The sequence below is a fragment of the Trematomus bernacchii genome, unplaced genomic scaffold (genome assembly GCF_902827165.1).
Source record: "Trematomus bernacchii unplaced genomic scaffold, fTreBer1.1, whole genome shotgun sequence".
Lineage (NCBI taxonomy): Eukaryota > Metazoa > Chordata > Actinopteri > Perciformes > Nototheniidae > Trematomus > Trematomus bernacchii.
This window is the reverse complement of record NW_022987727.1, coordinates 14,142,503-14,158,625: the sequence shown is the minus strand read 5'-3', so window position 1 is coordinate 14,158,625 and position 16,123 is coordinate 14,142,503. Positions and strand designations below refer to the sequence as shown.

At 43.1% G+C, this 16,123-nt stretch overlaps 1 long non-coding RNA gene across 2 annotated transcripts; it reads left to right on the top strand.

The window, feature by feature from the left end:
* Positions 1–1,519: 1,519 nt before the first annotated feature.
* LOC117494030 lies at positions 1,520–4,166 on the top strand. Of its 2 annotated transcripts, none has more exons than XR_004557043.1 (3): positions 1,520–1,601; positions 2,538–2,721; positions 3,416–4,166. It is a non-coding gene; the product is annotated as an uncharacterized LOC117494030 (long non-coding RNA). The 2 variants fall into 2 exon arrangements; XR_004557044.1 differs by having other exon boundaries at positions 1,571–1,601; positions 2,521–2,721.
* Positions 4,167–16,123: the final 11,957 nt, after the last annotated feature.

Here is a 16,123-nt window from a genome sequence, read left to right as displayed (position 1 = left end):
AATGAATAGCTCCAATAGGCTTTGTGTAAACATTTAAATTCTAAATCTGACAATGTGGTGAAACCAGGTCATAATATGTTATCAGTAAATAGATGACTAAATGCTGTTTTTCCTGACTCTGCCTCTCTCTCTGTTACATTCACATGGTCCACAGAAAAAGGTGTAACAGCAGCTCTGAAGTAACAGTGGTGGCAGGAGCTTTGGTTGCACTGGTGTCGGCCTTCGTCATAGGATACTTCAATGGTTTCAAGTTCGGTGAATGGAGTTTAGATTTTCTCTCTGCTTATTATGCAAACATCAGAGCATAATGCCAAAAAACACAGAAACAAATTGAGTATAAATGGATTACATGCATGTAATAATTAATAAATGTGATAATGTTTGTATTGTTAGAAACCAATATAATAAAAGATAAAGGATAACTTGTTTGATTTGAGACATTGATTATAGGATTATAATGATGTTTAAGGGTGATTATGTGTATACTGAATGAAGAGTACTGGAAGATGACAGTTCGGGAAGTTTTTTCTGTGAGGTTTGGTAAATATCCTTGGAAAAGAAAAGGGCTTAGAAAGCGCTATCGGCGCACACACAAAAGTGTCTGCAATGCACACACATTCAGGAGATAAAGAGAAGTCTATGAATCCCACTACCAACTAGTTTTGGATTACAATTTCAGTTTGTGGATTTTGGATTAAATCACAGGATTTCTATACCAGCTCTTCAGTTCACCATGGGAGAATTGGTAGGCCGGGCACTCTCTCTCCCTCTCCTTCAACACGGTCACTGAGCTATTCAAGCTCTTTTTATCTGGCTACATTATGCTTTTACTCATCAATATATCTGAGAAACCAAACTAATTATAAAACGTAGTGTTACCGGTTTGAATTCTGCAATAAATGTTTAATCTGCATTTAAAAGTAAAATAGTCGTCATTACTTGTAGTACTTCAACTAGGATTGTCCTTTTAAAGGTAAGCCTGGTGTGTACAACATCTGTTAAGGTGCCTTTAGGTTATGATTGTATACGTCTCTTAATTTGTTATCATAGCAGCCTTACCAAGTGCAACAGATCACTAAGGAAGCTGCCGTTAATAGACGTGGCTGGTAACATTATTGGGCTCTAGGTCCATTTAGCTTGGCGCTATGCTGGAGCAAGCATGATTGGTGTTTGTATGTATAGTTAGAAGCTATGAACTCTGCCAACATCTTAAATAGGTCTCAGATCATCTTGAAACTAATAGGTAAATAAAGGTACATAGAGTCAAATAGAATATCTTTGAAATACCAAAGTGATTTTATATTGTACCAAATCACACTTTCATGCAGGGGAGTAATATCCTGAAAATCTACAACACTAGCAACAAGAATTGTGCTTTGCAGTCCACTATCTGCACAAGATGTGACGAAACCAGAGACTACAAGCTTAAAGTGCCCCTTATCACCAAGAGTCATATAAGAAATTGATTTATGACAGGCTCACCTCAGTGGACACATGAACTATGACCAAGGTCTCATAACAAGCAGGAGGCAGTGCTCTCTCAGTCTTTAAACGTGCGCAGCTGAGCTTTGTAGATTGTAAAGTGTTTCAGACCCATACAGGTGAGCACTCATTCCGTGTATTTGAATATGGGGAATGTAAAGTGAATTCTGATTAGGGTGACAATGATCAAATCAAATTAAATCACTGCTTTTGACTCTGATTACTTCAGTCATGTCATCAGATTAAGCTCCAGAGTTGATTAAACTCTCGAAATAGTTGACTGACATGTGAAGTTTTTCCATATATGCCATCACGCAGCTCGCATTTATTTAACAACAGGGCTAACCGGTTTTGAAGGGGTCCATGGTTCCACAGAACGGCTGTGACTATTGGTTAAATGATCAGATCTAAAACACTGTAAAAAACACAGTTTCAAAAATAAAAGTCCAACATTAGTACTGCTGCTTAATCTTTCTACTAGTTTAAAGTACGCTAAAAACAGCTCCGCTAAATTGGTGATAAAAACATTCCCGTCAATTCTTCAAAATAAAGGTCCATCGTTATTTGTTATTTAAATGCTTTTATTGTGAAGTGGCAAACCGTGTAATGCTGCGATTTCATCAGCTGTAACTTGACGTGACTTCTGATACAGCAGAAACTTGAAGCGAACGTGAAATTGTGAAAATTAAGCAGATATCTAAAAGAACAAACAGGGACACAGGAAAGAAAATTTAGTTTCAGAGATTCAGTTATAATTTAGAGCGATTCGGCACAACTCGGTTCGCAAATCCTGGTAATGTAAACGCATTATCAGCATGGCATGGTGGTTTGACGCTGTCAAAAGTGCCAATGAAAATGCTCAATGACACCTAAACTAATTTTAAATGTCATATTTAGTCAAATATGTTTAGACTTAATTTAAAGTGCAGGTTCTTGAAGCTTTTATTTGATAAATTGCCAGCAGTAAGTTACTTTTGATGTAATCATTACTATACAATAATTCCATGTTCAACCTAACATTTGTATAATACTTAATAGACATTGTGTGTGTCCAGGCTAAGCAGCGACTCTGAGGGATCCTTATCTGGTCTATCAGTGACTCTAGGCAGCAGGTAGAGGAAGAAGCTATTTCCTCATGGACCCTAACACTACCAGCGCGGGCAGCGTGCAGTATGACCGCTGGAACGAGGACAACATCAACATGGACGTAAAGGCATCATCACAGACTACTTCACAGAGGTGAGACACAGGCAATAATGTAAAATATTAAATTGTCATATTGCCGAAGATTTTCTGCTGCCACAAGAAAACAAAAACTAGTTTAAAAGTATAGATGTTGATGAGACAAAATACTGGGACATGAATGGAAGGATTTTTATGCGGTTATATTTCATGTCACAAAATACAAAGTTAACCATTAAAGGGGCCCTATCATGCTTATCTTCATGTTCATATTGGTTTTGAGAATTGAGCCTCTTTTGTGACATGTCTCCATGCTTTAATCTTCAAAAAGGTCTTTACTTTTCTCATACTGAGAATGCCTGTGCGGCTTTGCACCTCTTTTCACCCTCTGCTGAAACCAGAGCCCAGTCTGCTCTGATTGGTTAGCTGGCCGGCTTTGTTGTGATTGGCCAAACGCTTAGAGATGCCTTTCACGTACAATGTGTTGGGGCGTGACGTGTTACATAGTGATGTCACTGTATTACGGACGTAGTAGCATAACAACTTATATATTACACTACATCAAAGGGAAAACCCTTAATTACATAAGGGGCATTTTAACTTGACACAAATTGAAATATTTAGTACTAGGTTTTCTAAAACCTTATAGTCAAAATGAAGTGACAATGTGTTGAAAAACAGGTAATGAGTCACAACATTCGACTAAATGCTGTTAACCCTGACTCTGCCTCCCTCTCTTTTACTTTCACAGGATCTACAGCAGTGTGTGTAACGGCAGCTCTGGAGTAGCAGTGAAGACGGCCGGAGCTTTGGCTGCATTGGTGTCCATCTACATTATAGGATACGTAACGGGATACTACGTCCATAGGTGCTGATGGTGGATCATTATGATTTTGGATAAACTTTTTTGAATAAAAGTCCCAAAGGTTTATGTAAGTCATCAGAGCAGAAGTCTTTGTGTTGCTTTTTCATCACTTCACTTGCATCATGTTAACCCTGACTTGCTTTATGGTCATGTTTTTGGCTTTAGGACAACTAGTTTCAACATTATTTTTGTTTTATTAGAGGGATAACTGCTTCATGGTAATTGCTTATCGTTGTTGCTGGTTTAGCATCAAAAGTCCTTACAGTTCTGAGGATTTCCAAGCCACTCCTTTCCTTTTCCAAATCTAAAATTCATTTTGGTTACCAGTTTCTAGAATGGTCTAATGATCCGGCCAAAAGACAAGACATCTGTGGTATTGAACTCCCAGTGTCTTTAAATTATTTTCAGGAAAAAGGTAATCTTCTGCACAGGTGATGATACGTTTTTTAAGAACTGTGTAGTTTAATTGAGCAGCTATAACCAATGCAGGTGAATCAACGACTAAATCCCAGACTTTATTTAGATAAAATGTGGAGCTTTATAAATAATATTGTTACAACAAAAAAGAACTAAACTATTGATTGGACATTTTTTAAATGGATTTGCTCTCAAATGCAAACTAACTTCTGGATTTCCAAATAAATACCACCTAATTGAACAGAATGTGCATGTTGTCTTTGCACATCCTTTCTAGCGAACCTGGACTTGAGGTTGATCTTTAAAGGCGATTTTTGTGTTTTTTATGATTTAGCCATGAGGATATGTATTCTGTCACTGTGAACATGTGGGACTACATGTTCAGAGCAGGTGTCTGGTGCCTACTTGAAACCTAAACCGGAGGTTTCAATTTCAAGTCAAGTTTAAGAATATGTTTTGCTGGTGGCCTTCACCAGGGTCTTCATAAAACATGTTGCAAAGTACATATAATAATTGCCTCAAATGTTCACTGTAATAGACTATTGACCTTCTGAGATCATTTCCACAGCACCATTGGAGCAGTAAAGCTGGGTTAATAATCTGTAATGTACATAGACACATGTCCATAGAGTATTTAGACAAGATCTAGACCTAGGATATTAAAATATGCGTTCAAAACTTTTCACTTACATTTAAAACGAGGCCCTATTATGCTTTTTGGGGTTTTGGATTTCCTGTAGAGTGTTATATACGTTTTTGTGGATGTAAATAGTCAAAAAGGCTAAAATCCCCAAATTCCCTCCAGAAGGATGGGGTTCTCTCCCACATACTCTCCCCCCCTGCCTGAAATGCCTAGATTTGTTTACTTCCTTAACAAAGTGACATCACTACGTAACACTCAAGCACAAATACTTTGAGTCACGTTCAAAGAGCCTTAGGAAGGAATTGTATAAGATTAGTAGGGAAGGAGGATTAAATACAGTGAGTGTATGCGCCCCTGACTATTGTGTGCGAACATACTTGAAAACCGGTGAACTTGCTTTACAAGTGAAAAATAAGACGTACATCAAGTGAATGTCTATGACACCTTTACAGGTCAGCAGGCTGTTAAGATTTGTGACCTATATTGTTTTTTTTGTGGTCCTTAAAGTGCGATAGACTGGCCATGTATACGTTAAAGCACCACAAATATTAATAAGACAATGTGGCACATGAAAAGCTGACATGCATTATCAGTTGTCAATAAGTAATTTCTATTTTTATCAAATAACCTCAACAATATCTGTTCCAAATCATGCTAACAACTTCCTATAAGTGTTTAAAAAGCCTCTCTTATCTGAGAACACAATTTGATAAAGAGGGGAAGCAAATATAATTCCAATAGCAATAAAACAACATTTATGTCTTACCAGACCAAGGTACGTTTTAACCGTTAGTTTTTTAGTTCTAATTGAAACTAATAATAAAACAGAAACGGGTCGTTTTTTTGTTTTTCAATTTTGCCCCAAAACCAAAACACGGAAATTCAGCTCGTTTTTTCGTTTTTCTGTTCTTACTGTTAAAACAAGTATACCACTCTATTGTTTTGTTTCCATAGGTGGGTGGGTCTCCAGTGCCTCCTTGCTTCTGATTGGCTAGTTTGCCCTATGCTTGCCCTGTACTCTTCAAAATAAAGGTTCATACTCTTTGCCTAGACAGTGCAGTGCGTGTTTGCACGAATATACATTGAATATATGGCTACATGCAAAACATACAGAAGACAGTCTGTCCGTGTGTGGGTGCGTATGTGTGTGCGCGTCTGTCGGTCTGTTGGTCTGTCTGTCTGTCTCACGATCTGTCTATCTGGCTGTCTGTCTTGCACTGTCATGAATCCCTATCTTATAAAGTATGAGTACCTCTCTGTTTTATGTTACTGACACTGCTGAATTGATGCGGCCGTATTTCCCGTTTGCGTGGTCAAGTCAGCATCGAGGTTTTTTTCTTCAAATCTATATTAAAATAGCTTGGAGGTTGAGGATTGATAAATACTATTTAGAGTACTTTTACTGTGTACTCTGTCAAACTCCCCTCTTGAGTACAATGATGCATGTTTTCTGCTATCTTTGATGAGAGATAAAATGATTTTCTGCCATAAATTCTTAATGAGAGTGATACTGTTTGACTCAGTATACTAATTTAACTACACCAACAAGTACTTTTTCAGGTATTCTCTTTCAAATTCCCCTCCTTAGTACAAGAATGCATCTTAAATAAAAATGTGTCATTAGACTTATATTGTTGGACAGAGTATTTTAAGAGGATATGGTAGACATGATATCAGCACTACTTCCAGTCAGTACTCCAGCAGCAGCTTGTACCCCTTGGGAAATCTTCAGAGAATATCCTGCATAGCTGGTCTATCCTTCAGCAATCAGCAAAGTGACACACCCTGTCACTCTTGTTGGCCTCTTATGGTGATGCTGTCTTAACCTTTAGCAGCCAGCGCCACCATTTGGTAGAGCACATTTTGTGTTTTGATATCTTGTTGAAAAATAAATAAAAAAGTGTAACTCCATCTGATTCAGCCATAGTTTGGTTGACATGTTATGCACAAAACAACCTCTAGATGTCACTGTGGTTCGAACAGAATGCCCTTCAGCTAGCTTCCACTGAGAAAGTTGGCATGCTAAAAATCACTCCTGAAGAAATCACTCTTTTTGGTCAACTTTTGTAAGGTAACCATATCATTTTTGACATATTTTAGTGTCAGAGCACTTACTGAACAGAATTATATAAGTTGATGCACAAAACATTTTTGTAACAAGGGTGTAATTACTTTTTTGAAAATATGCTCAACCAACTGGTCGAATTGGCCTTTTATGGTAAACTAGCAATATGACTTTTTCAGAGTTTCAGAGATGTTTTCCAATAAAATATGGTAAATAAATAGCTAGATTCATGGTAATATTACTAAATCTAGTACTGCCTTATGAGTCTCAGAGTGAAAGAGCGATAATAATTTATATAGCACCTTTCATGCATGAAATGCAGCCCAAAGTTGCACACAGATGAGCAAGTTAGGCCAACACAGGATATAGACATTTGCTGTTAGGCCAGTTGTTTGTTGTTAGGCCAAACCTTTTATAATGAAAAACACTTTCCATTACTTTTTTCCATTTCTTTTTTGTTTTACAATAATAATTTATTATTTTTTATGAATATATCTGGTTGTATATATTGCTCATCTTCCATTAAAGAAAAAAATGTATTTGAGTTTGTGTTTTATTTGAGTTTGATGCATACAAATACTGTACTATATGATGATTGTTGACCAGCTCGACCAGTTGGTAGAGGCTCATAAAAACAAAACTGTGTGGTCAGTAAAACAAATTAAAATGGTTTGTGGTTATTTGTCCTATTTGATAAAAAAATGCAAAGAAATAATTTGTCCATAGATTTCTTCTTGGTCTGGCAATTAAAGGGTTAAAATATGATTATTTCTCTGCCCCTAGTTCGTTCCTCGCAGATTCTTCAGTCTCATCAGCCTCATCTTTCCATCTGTCCCAGTCAACGAATCAGCCTCCAGCACACTTTCAGTGTCTGACTCCATAGAGATATTGTCCTGATGCTGTACAAGGGTGATGCCCCATGATCACAAAATGACCCCTGTAGAGTCTGAGTGCCACTGACCTCTACATGTCACTTGTTAGTTGCTTTTACCTTAAAGCGACTTACATACACTCAATACTGTGGACATCCTCACAGGAGCTATTTGGGGTGAAGCCCAGGGACACAACGACATGTTGACTGCAGTGGAGATTGAACCAGTCCCCCCTGATCCGAAGATCAACGCACGATCAGCCACAGCCTCCCTAGCCATATTATGTCTGTCATTAATAACCCCTTATAACAATTTTCTTTCCTTTCTTCGCTTTACTCTTCTCTTGACTGAATTAAAAAGTCCAGTCTTTAAGTAATATTTGAAGTCCTTTTCCTGCACCTTTTTAAGGCTATGTTTGCAATATGTATTCAAAGGTCACTTATTTAAATAAATCAATATCTGAGGTTAGCAAACAGATACTGCCTTTATCTAGAGAGCCAATGACACCCATGAAGAATTGCAAATCTTTTCATCTGCTGTATTAATAAAATTGCCATGTGTTTTCAAATTGAAAATAAGGCACTGTCAGCCCAGAACATTATTCAGGGATGCAAACTTGTCACCTTTCGGCGAAATTCGCCGTTTTGAATCCAAAATAGGTCGTTTGTGTGATTCATGTAGATCTGCAATAAAAATATTTTCGGGGTATGGGGGGGGTCTGGGACCCGGAGTAATCTGCGGCCGCGAGCTGTTATGTGCCATCATGACACGCATGGTGTTCTTTTTTTATATATTATAATGCAGCGCGAGCTGTGTGCTCGAGTCTTCCTGCCTGTCGGCTCTGCTCATGGATGTATAATAAGACTCTGCCACTCCGCTATGATGGTCTAGCTTAATTAGCTACATTACCTACGGGTGCGTTCGTTAATATTAACTGTGCGGTCCGGAGTCACTGTGGCACAGACTGGACCGCTGGTGAACAGCTGTTAGAACGGGCCGTTCAGGTGTTCAGAGCAGAGCTCCCTGTCGGAGCGGCAGAGCGTGATGTGCACTGAAAAGTTTTTCTGTCGCAATATTATCGTTGAGCTAGCTAACTAGCATACATTGTCACTATCTGCTAACGTTAGCTTTAGCCTTCGTTTTCTAATAGTTTTTTTCATAGGCTATAAACGGAGGTGGTATAAGTATAGATCTTGTACTTGAGTAAAAGTAGAAGTACTCAGATCTTGTACTTGAGTAAAAGTAAAAGTACTCAAATCTTGTACTCAGGTTTGAGTAAAAGTAGAAGTACCAGAGTGTAGGAACAATCCTGCAATCAAAATGTTCCTCAAATAAAAGTACAAAAGTATTATCATCAAAATATAGTTAAAGTAGCTACAGTAAAAGTAGAAGTACTCAGATCTTGTACTTGAGTAAAAGTAGAAGTACTCAGGTCTTGTACTTGAGTAAAAGTAGAAGTACCAGAGTGTAGGAATACTCTGTTACAGTAAAAGTCCTGCATTCAAAATGTTCCTCAAGTGAAAGTAGAAAAGTATTCTCATCAAAATATAGTGAAAGTAGCGACAGTAAAAGTAGTCATTGTGCAGATTGGTCCATTTCAGAATAATATATATGATGTGTTTTATAATGATTGATCATGAAAGTGTTCTCAAAGCTGGTAAAGGTGCAGCTAGTCTGAATGACTTTGTATACTGCAGGGTGACTGCTTTTTCGTCTTTTGTTTTCTTAGTTATGTTCTCTGTATTTTATATGTTTGTGTTATGTGTTATGTGTAACGTTGCTGCCTTCTTGGCCAGGTCAGCATTGAAAATGAGATTTTATCTCAATGTTTTTATCTGGTTAAATAAAGGTTAAATAAAAAAATAAAAGCTTGTGGATTTACTCCAGGTGGAACTAAAGTCTGATTTAACACTTGATTATATTTCACATCATTCATCCACATCTGTAAAGTAACTAAAGGTATTAAATACATGTAGTGGAGTCAAAGTACACCATTTACATCTGAACTGTAGTGGAGAAGAAGAACAAAGTAGCAAAACATTGAAATACATAAATAAAGTACAAGTATCTCAAAATTGTACCAAAGTATAGTACTTGTTGAGTTTATGAACTTAGTTACTTTACACCAGTGGCTATACAGATAGAAAGACTAAGCCTTGCACAGAGGCATGAAAATACATTTTCAAAATGCTCAACAGTGCTGCCAAAATTATAAACTGACTGCTACACAATTAAAATAAATGCTTTTATACATTTCTATTAGATGTGACTCTTTGGCGTTTCTGTTATTATTAACTGCTTCAGTTGTTCTGACTGCTAAAATCCTGTTATTCCTCATTTTAAAGCCGATATTCCGTGGGGTTGGGGGGCTCGGATCCTTGTCACCTTTTTCATACCTGATGAGTTTGCATCCCTGATTATACAAAATATATATATATTTTAAAAGGGACCCGTAAGGCTTAATCAATGTTATATATATATAGATCTTTATATAATATCAATATTATAATAAACTTCAACCAAAGTCAATTTCAGGAGTGGTGTTTGACACAGTTTACGTTCAATTTCAACTATTCAACCTTTTTAAATAATTTACTTTAATTTAGAAAAGGTTTTTCTGAGAAAAATGTACTAACAAATTGAAAAATACAAGTTTAATAGGACAATGTGGATTTATTTTCTCTCACCTTGTAATTACACAATCAAATAAGTTTTGCATTTGTACTATTTTGTAGTCAATTTGGACAAATATCTTTCGAACTAAAAATATGATTGCATATGGTGTGAATATGTATACCCTGCTCACTCCGTATTATTTTAGGTACAATTTATATTTTAAATGTAATGAAAAAGCCAACTCAATAGTGTTAAAAATAGACTTTAGGATATTGTAAAACAAAAAACTGATAATGTATTCTTAACCCTCCTTTATCTTCACATTTGCTTTACACCCTCTATCCTTGGTGGTCATTTTGACCCCAGGAGTTTAAAGCTCAAGAAAATGATCATATTCAAAATTGTTACCAAAATGTACATTTCAAGTACTTTATGTTTCTTAGTTGACTATCTAAATATCCATTTAAATAAAACACTAGTAGCCATTTTCATTACATTAGCAGCACTAAACTTACCCTGTTTTTCACGTGGGGAGCGGGACCAAGATAACTTTCCATTTTTGGAAAGTAATGTTTCTGCTTGTGTTTGACAGACAACAGGAGCATCTGCATGGGGTATTCAGGGTGGACAATTTGATAGAGGATTTCTCTGAAAGTACAAAATAAAAGTATTTTATAGTCTTTGCGCTAGTAGTCTAACTACTGAGTCCAAAATGATCAGTCTTCGAACTTAAAAGTATTTGTATTACTCGTCACATATAGCAGCAAGACAGGCATTGTTTAACCTGGTTAAATAAAGGCTACATTGTTGTACCGGGACTTTGACAGGAGAGTATCAAGAAGTACACAGTAAAAGTATTTCATAGTATTTCGGATAGTTGTAACTACAACTGATTCCAACTTCATCAGTCTTATGAAAAACGTATGGCCAAAAATAATGTTATCGCTCATCAAAGATAGCAGAAGCTTGTCATTTTTGCACTGTGTAAAGGCAAAGAGTTAGAACCTTTATTTTGAAGAGTACAGCGCAAGCATAGGGCAAACTAGCCAATCAGAAGCAAGGAGGCACTGGAGACCCACCCACCTATGGAAACGAAACATTGAGTGGTATACTTGTTTTAACAGTAAGAACAGAAAAACGAAAAAACGAGCTGAATTTCCGTTTTTTGGTTTTGGGGCAAAATTGAAAAACAAAAAAACGACCCGTTTCTGTTTTATTATTAGTTTCAATTAGAACTAAAAAACAAATGGTTAAAACGTACCTTCGTCTTACCAGTCAGTCAATGTACAAAGTCCAATAAATAGAATAAAAGGCACGCTGTTGTTCAATTAGTAAAGTTTTCATTATTATACACAAACCACCGACGAGTTTAGAATATTTGAATGATGTTATAAGATAAGATAGAACTTTATTGATTATGGAAGGTTATGTATGTTTACCTAATCCGTGTATCTACCGTCCAATTGTTTTTCTTTATTAAACAAGTAAACGGAAGAGCGTCTGAGAGGCGTTTTTGCTTTTTGCTTTTTACCTTACTAAATGGTCTAATGGTCATTGGAGCGAGGGGCGGGGCGAAACTCACGGAAGTGATTTCAAAACAAAAGCACTTGTGTGCTTGGAACGGTGATAATATTTTAAACAAGGGGAAACGAGGTGAATTTAGCGATCACAACGAAAACGGCCAAGACACATATTTGAGCCCAGAAAATGAATGTTATTACGGGCTGTAAATATAATAAGCCTGTTGAAGAAACACACTCCTCAATGTCAGTTTCAGTGTTTTAATGACAAAGATGACGACACCCTGAAACAGAGTAATACAGCGAGGTTGTCACAGTCTGCTCCATCCTTCACCAGTAGTTTTCCATTCACCTGTCTCACCTGTTAACCACACCCACGTTTTTGCTCACTCTCTTTCTCTTCTGCACCCATTAGCTTTACTGCCAGTATTTAAACCCTCACCAGACACACACCCATTGCCAGATCGTACTTTGCCTTCATGCTAGTCTTTCACGCGTTTGTTACCAGATTGCCCACCCGGTTCCGACCCTGCCTGTCCCTGACCTGCCTGCTCTGCCTGTTCCCTGATCCTGCCTGTCCTTGGACTATCCTGCCTTGCCTGCTGTCTGACCCTGCCTGTACCTACGTTGACCGCCTCGCCTGCTCCCTGACCCTCTGCCCGGCCCTGACTCACCTTCTGCCCGCTGTCCTCTGGTTCGTCGGGCTGCACATCATCCGGCTGATACTGTTCTGCTGGTATTCCTCTGCTCTGGTAGTATTACCAATAAAGTACATTACCAATACTCCTTGGTTTCTCGAGTGCTGCATTTGGGTCCTTCATAAGATTGTGACAGAGGTAAGCTGACAAAGTATTACATACATGCATGTCATCATTAACACAACACAAATATATGCTACGACACCACGTATATATACACCAACAATAGTGGGAACAGTCTTACATGTGTGAGTGGATGAACGTCTCGACACGAGGCGGAGTGAATGAACAATGTTTGAACTAAAATGGCCGCTCAGTACTACCGGGTCAGAGCGCGGCATATCCGGTGCGACAGCAATGAGACGCTGCCCTCTAGTGGCCGGCGATAAACTCTTCATCCCCCCCAGACCGGAAAGCTATAGGCTGGAATAGATTAACGGTCTAAATCCCATATCCAGCTGCCGGACTCGGGCTCGTAGCGTGCCGGCGGCTTCCTCACGCGGCCCGGCCGAGTGGGCTGGGGCAGCGCCGGCGGCGACTGCGGCACCGGGAGCGGTGCGCCCAGGAAGGCACCCGTAGGAACGGCGAGGTCAGAGGACGCCTCATCAGCAAGCGCCGGTGGGGAAGCGCCCATAACCGAATCGCGGGGACCATCAGCCGGCCGCTGAGCAAGCCCCTGGGGCGTCGCCCAGCCCGGGCGGATAGGTGGGGGCTGATGTCCCAGGGCAGCGGGCGGCGGCGACGGCGTGGCCGGCTGCTCATGGGCGCAGGGTGTGGCCGGCGTGTAGGCACGGAGGAACCGCCGGTTGCACAGTGTCAGACGTCCCGAACCGTCAACCCTGATCCGATACTGGTCATGGTCCAGCAACTCCACCACGATCCCTGACCTGTCCCATTTGCGGGGGCTCGGGCCTTGCTGGTTCTGGAGGAATACCCTTTCGCCGAGCGCCAATGGGCGGAGCGGTCTTGAGTGAGTCCCCAGAGACTCGGTGGTACGGGACATACGGGTCCGAACGGCGTCCTCCTTCGCTGCCCATGCCTCGCGCCATAGCGGGCGGATATGCGGGCGGATATGCGGGTTCGAGAACTTCTCGAGGCGGTTCACGAAGGAGAGCGAGCCACGAAGGAGAGCGAGCCACGAAGGGGGCGGCCGAAGATGATCTGCGCCGGCGAGAGGTTGCAGTCGGGGTCAGGCGTGTTCCGCAACTGCAGCATAGCACGCAGGAAGCGGTCCTGATCAAGGCTGCCCGACGGGCCGGTGTTGGACATCAGGAGGCGCTTAGCAGTCTTAACCGCAACTTCCGCCCTCCCATTCGACTGCGGAAAGCTAACGGAGGACACACGGTGTTTGACGTGCCATAAGCGGAGGAAGTCCTCAGTGTGGCTCGCCTTGAATTCCGGACCACCGTCGCTCGAGAGCTTCTCCGGTACGCCGAAGGTAGCGAAGAACGAGCGGAGGTGTTGGACCAGGCCAGCTGAGCCCGCCAGGGCAGTACCCGACGTAGAACTCAGGACCTCTACCCAGCCCGAAAGCCGATCCCCGACAACTAGGTAGTGGCGGCCCCCATAGTCGAAGAAGTCAGCAAACACCGGCTCGAATGGCGTGGACGGGGGTGGTGACGGCAGGGGGGGTGTAGCCGCCTGTGACGGAGCATTGCGGTTGCAGTCTGCACACCCGTCCCTGGTGGCCTGAATGTCCCCGGACAAACTATGGCTCGGGCATGCTGCCCCATCGCTGAGGTCCCTTGGTGAGCGGCATGGAGATGCCGAAGGACTCTCCCACGGAGGGATGGGGGGACCACGACGCGGTCCCGATAGAGCAGGACGCCGTCCTGTGCGTAGACGGACTCACAGACCGATGACAGACTCGCCAGGGCAGGGTCGTTAACGTCAATCCCACCCTCCTGCTCGATGAGTTGGAGGAGGTGGCCGAGGCATCCGTCAGCCGCTGTCTCCCGTGTGAGGAGGGGCCAAGAGACGGCTCCGAGCTCCCGTGCGTCGTCGCGGATGGAGGCCATGAGTGCTGACTCCACGGCGTCAGGCCCGCTCGGCAGCCCCAGTGAGAGGCCGTTCGCTGAGCCCGAGGGGGAAGGATGCCTTGACGTGGCATTAGCGGCATAGTTGCTCTTGCCAGGCAGATGCACAATGTCGAAGCGCCATGGGAGGGTGCGCTGCTTGAGTCTAAACAGACGCGAGTTTGTTATCTCATCCAGCGTACGGTCACCAAAGATCTTCACCAATGGCTTATGGTCGGTGACCACGACGAGGTTGTCGGACCCCTGCGTGAAGTACCGCGTCTGTTCCAGACCCCAGGCCACAGCTAGGGCCTCTCCCTCGACGGCCGCATAGCGCTGCTCCGCAGGGGACAGGAAACGCGAACCCGCGAGGGTGATCCTCCATCCTCCTGGACAGCAGTCCGGTATGCCCGAGGCACAGTGACAATGTTGCTGGAGCAGGAAGTAGCCAATGCCACGCATGGACCAGTCAGGGCGGAGGCAGGTACGCTTCTGCATGTCATAGATCTCCACGCCCTCGCGGATGGCCTCCATTATGGCTTGCTTGGACGTCTGGAAGGCCTCCTCCAGAACGGGGGACCATAGGAACACACAGCGCGGGCTGAGGAACGGCTTAAATGGGGCCATCGTGTCACGCAGCTGGGCGTAGTTAGCCACCTGGTTGACGAGGCCAAACCAACTCCTGATGTCCGTCGTGGAGCCTGGGGTGGGGAAGTCCCGGATGGCGTCCAAGTATTTCGGGAGCGGTTCGATGGTAGATTCCGACACCCTGAAGCCGGCGAAGTCGACGCACCTCTCCGCGAACTGAAGCTTGTCCGGGTTCAACACGATGCCCGACCGGCCGACACGCGTCAGGAAGTCGATGGTCCTCCACCAGTGTTGCTCCAGGTCGGTGTCATAGTGGATGGTGTCATCCACACAACGTTCCTTGCGTTCATAGTCCGAGAGGACGGCGTCAAACCGACGGTTGTAGCCATCCCCTGATGACAGGAAACCCTGTGGTGCCCTGGTGTAGCGCCAACGGCCGAAGGGCGTGATGAAGGTAGTGAGGTGGCGATCCGACTCACGCAGGGGGACGCTGTGGTAGCCGTTCCAGGCATCCGTGACGGTCTTCCAGGTGCCCTTCGGGACGCGGCGTGCAAGGTGGAACGGGGACTCAGTGGCGAAGGTCTCACGTTGGCAGAACTTGTTGAGGGGGGAGAGGTCCACGGTCCTGCGGGGGGAACCGTCGTGCTTCCGAGTGACTACCATACGATGGCACCACGCCACTGGCTCGACGTATGGTACGCGTTCAATGACCCCGAGGGCTTCGTCCCGCAGGAGGTCATCGTGGACCCTCCGCTGCCAGTGTAGAGGCACTGTAGCCGCGGTGTGGCATGCCTTAGGCGTAGCTGCGGGGTCCACGTGCATCTCGATAGGTGGCCCCTCCATGCATGCTAGTGCCCGATGGGGGCAAGTATTGAATGTCGACGAGGCATATCTCCCGAGCAGCCAACCTTTCATCCGGCTGTTGTTCTCTGGCGTACAAGGGAACGGCAGAGCTGCGGGGCGCGCCGGGGGGACCGTGCGCTGAGGACATGAGCACTGGGCGTCCTGGGGGTCACCTGGCCCCACGCAGCCGCCGTTGGTTGACCTCGTCGCATTGACGGATAAGGGCTGGTCTGGCGTGTCAGCCGTGTCAGGGCCACACCCGTCCTGGGGCCCCCCTGCAATGTCGTCCGACGGGAAGCCCACGGGCAAGAGGCTGA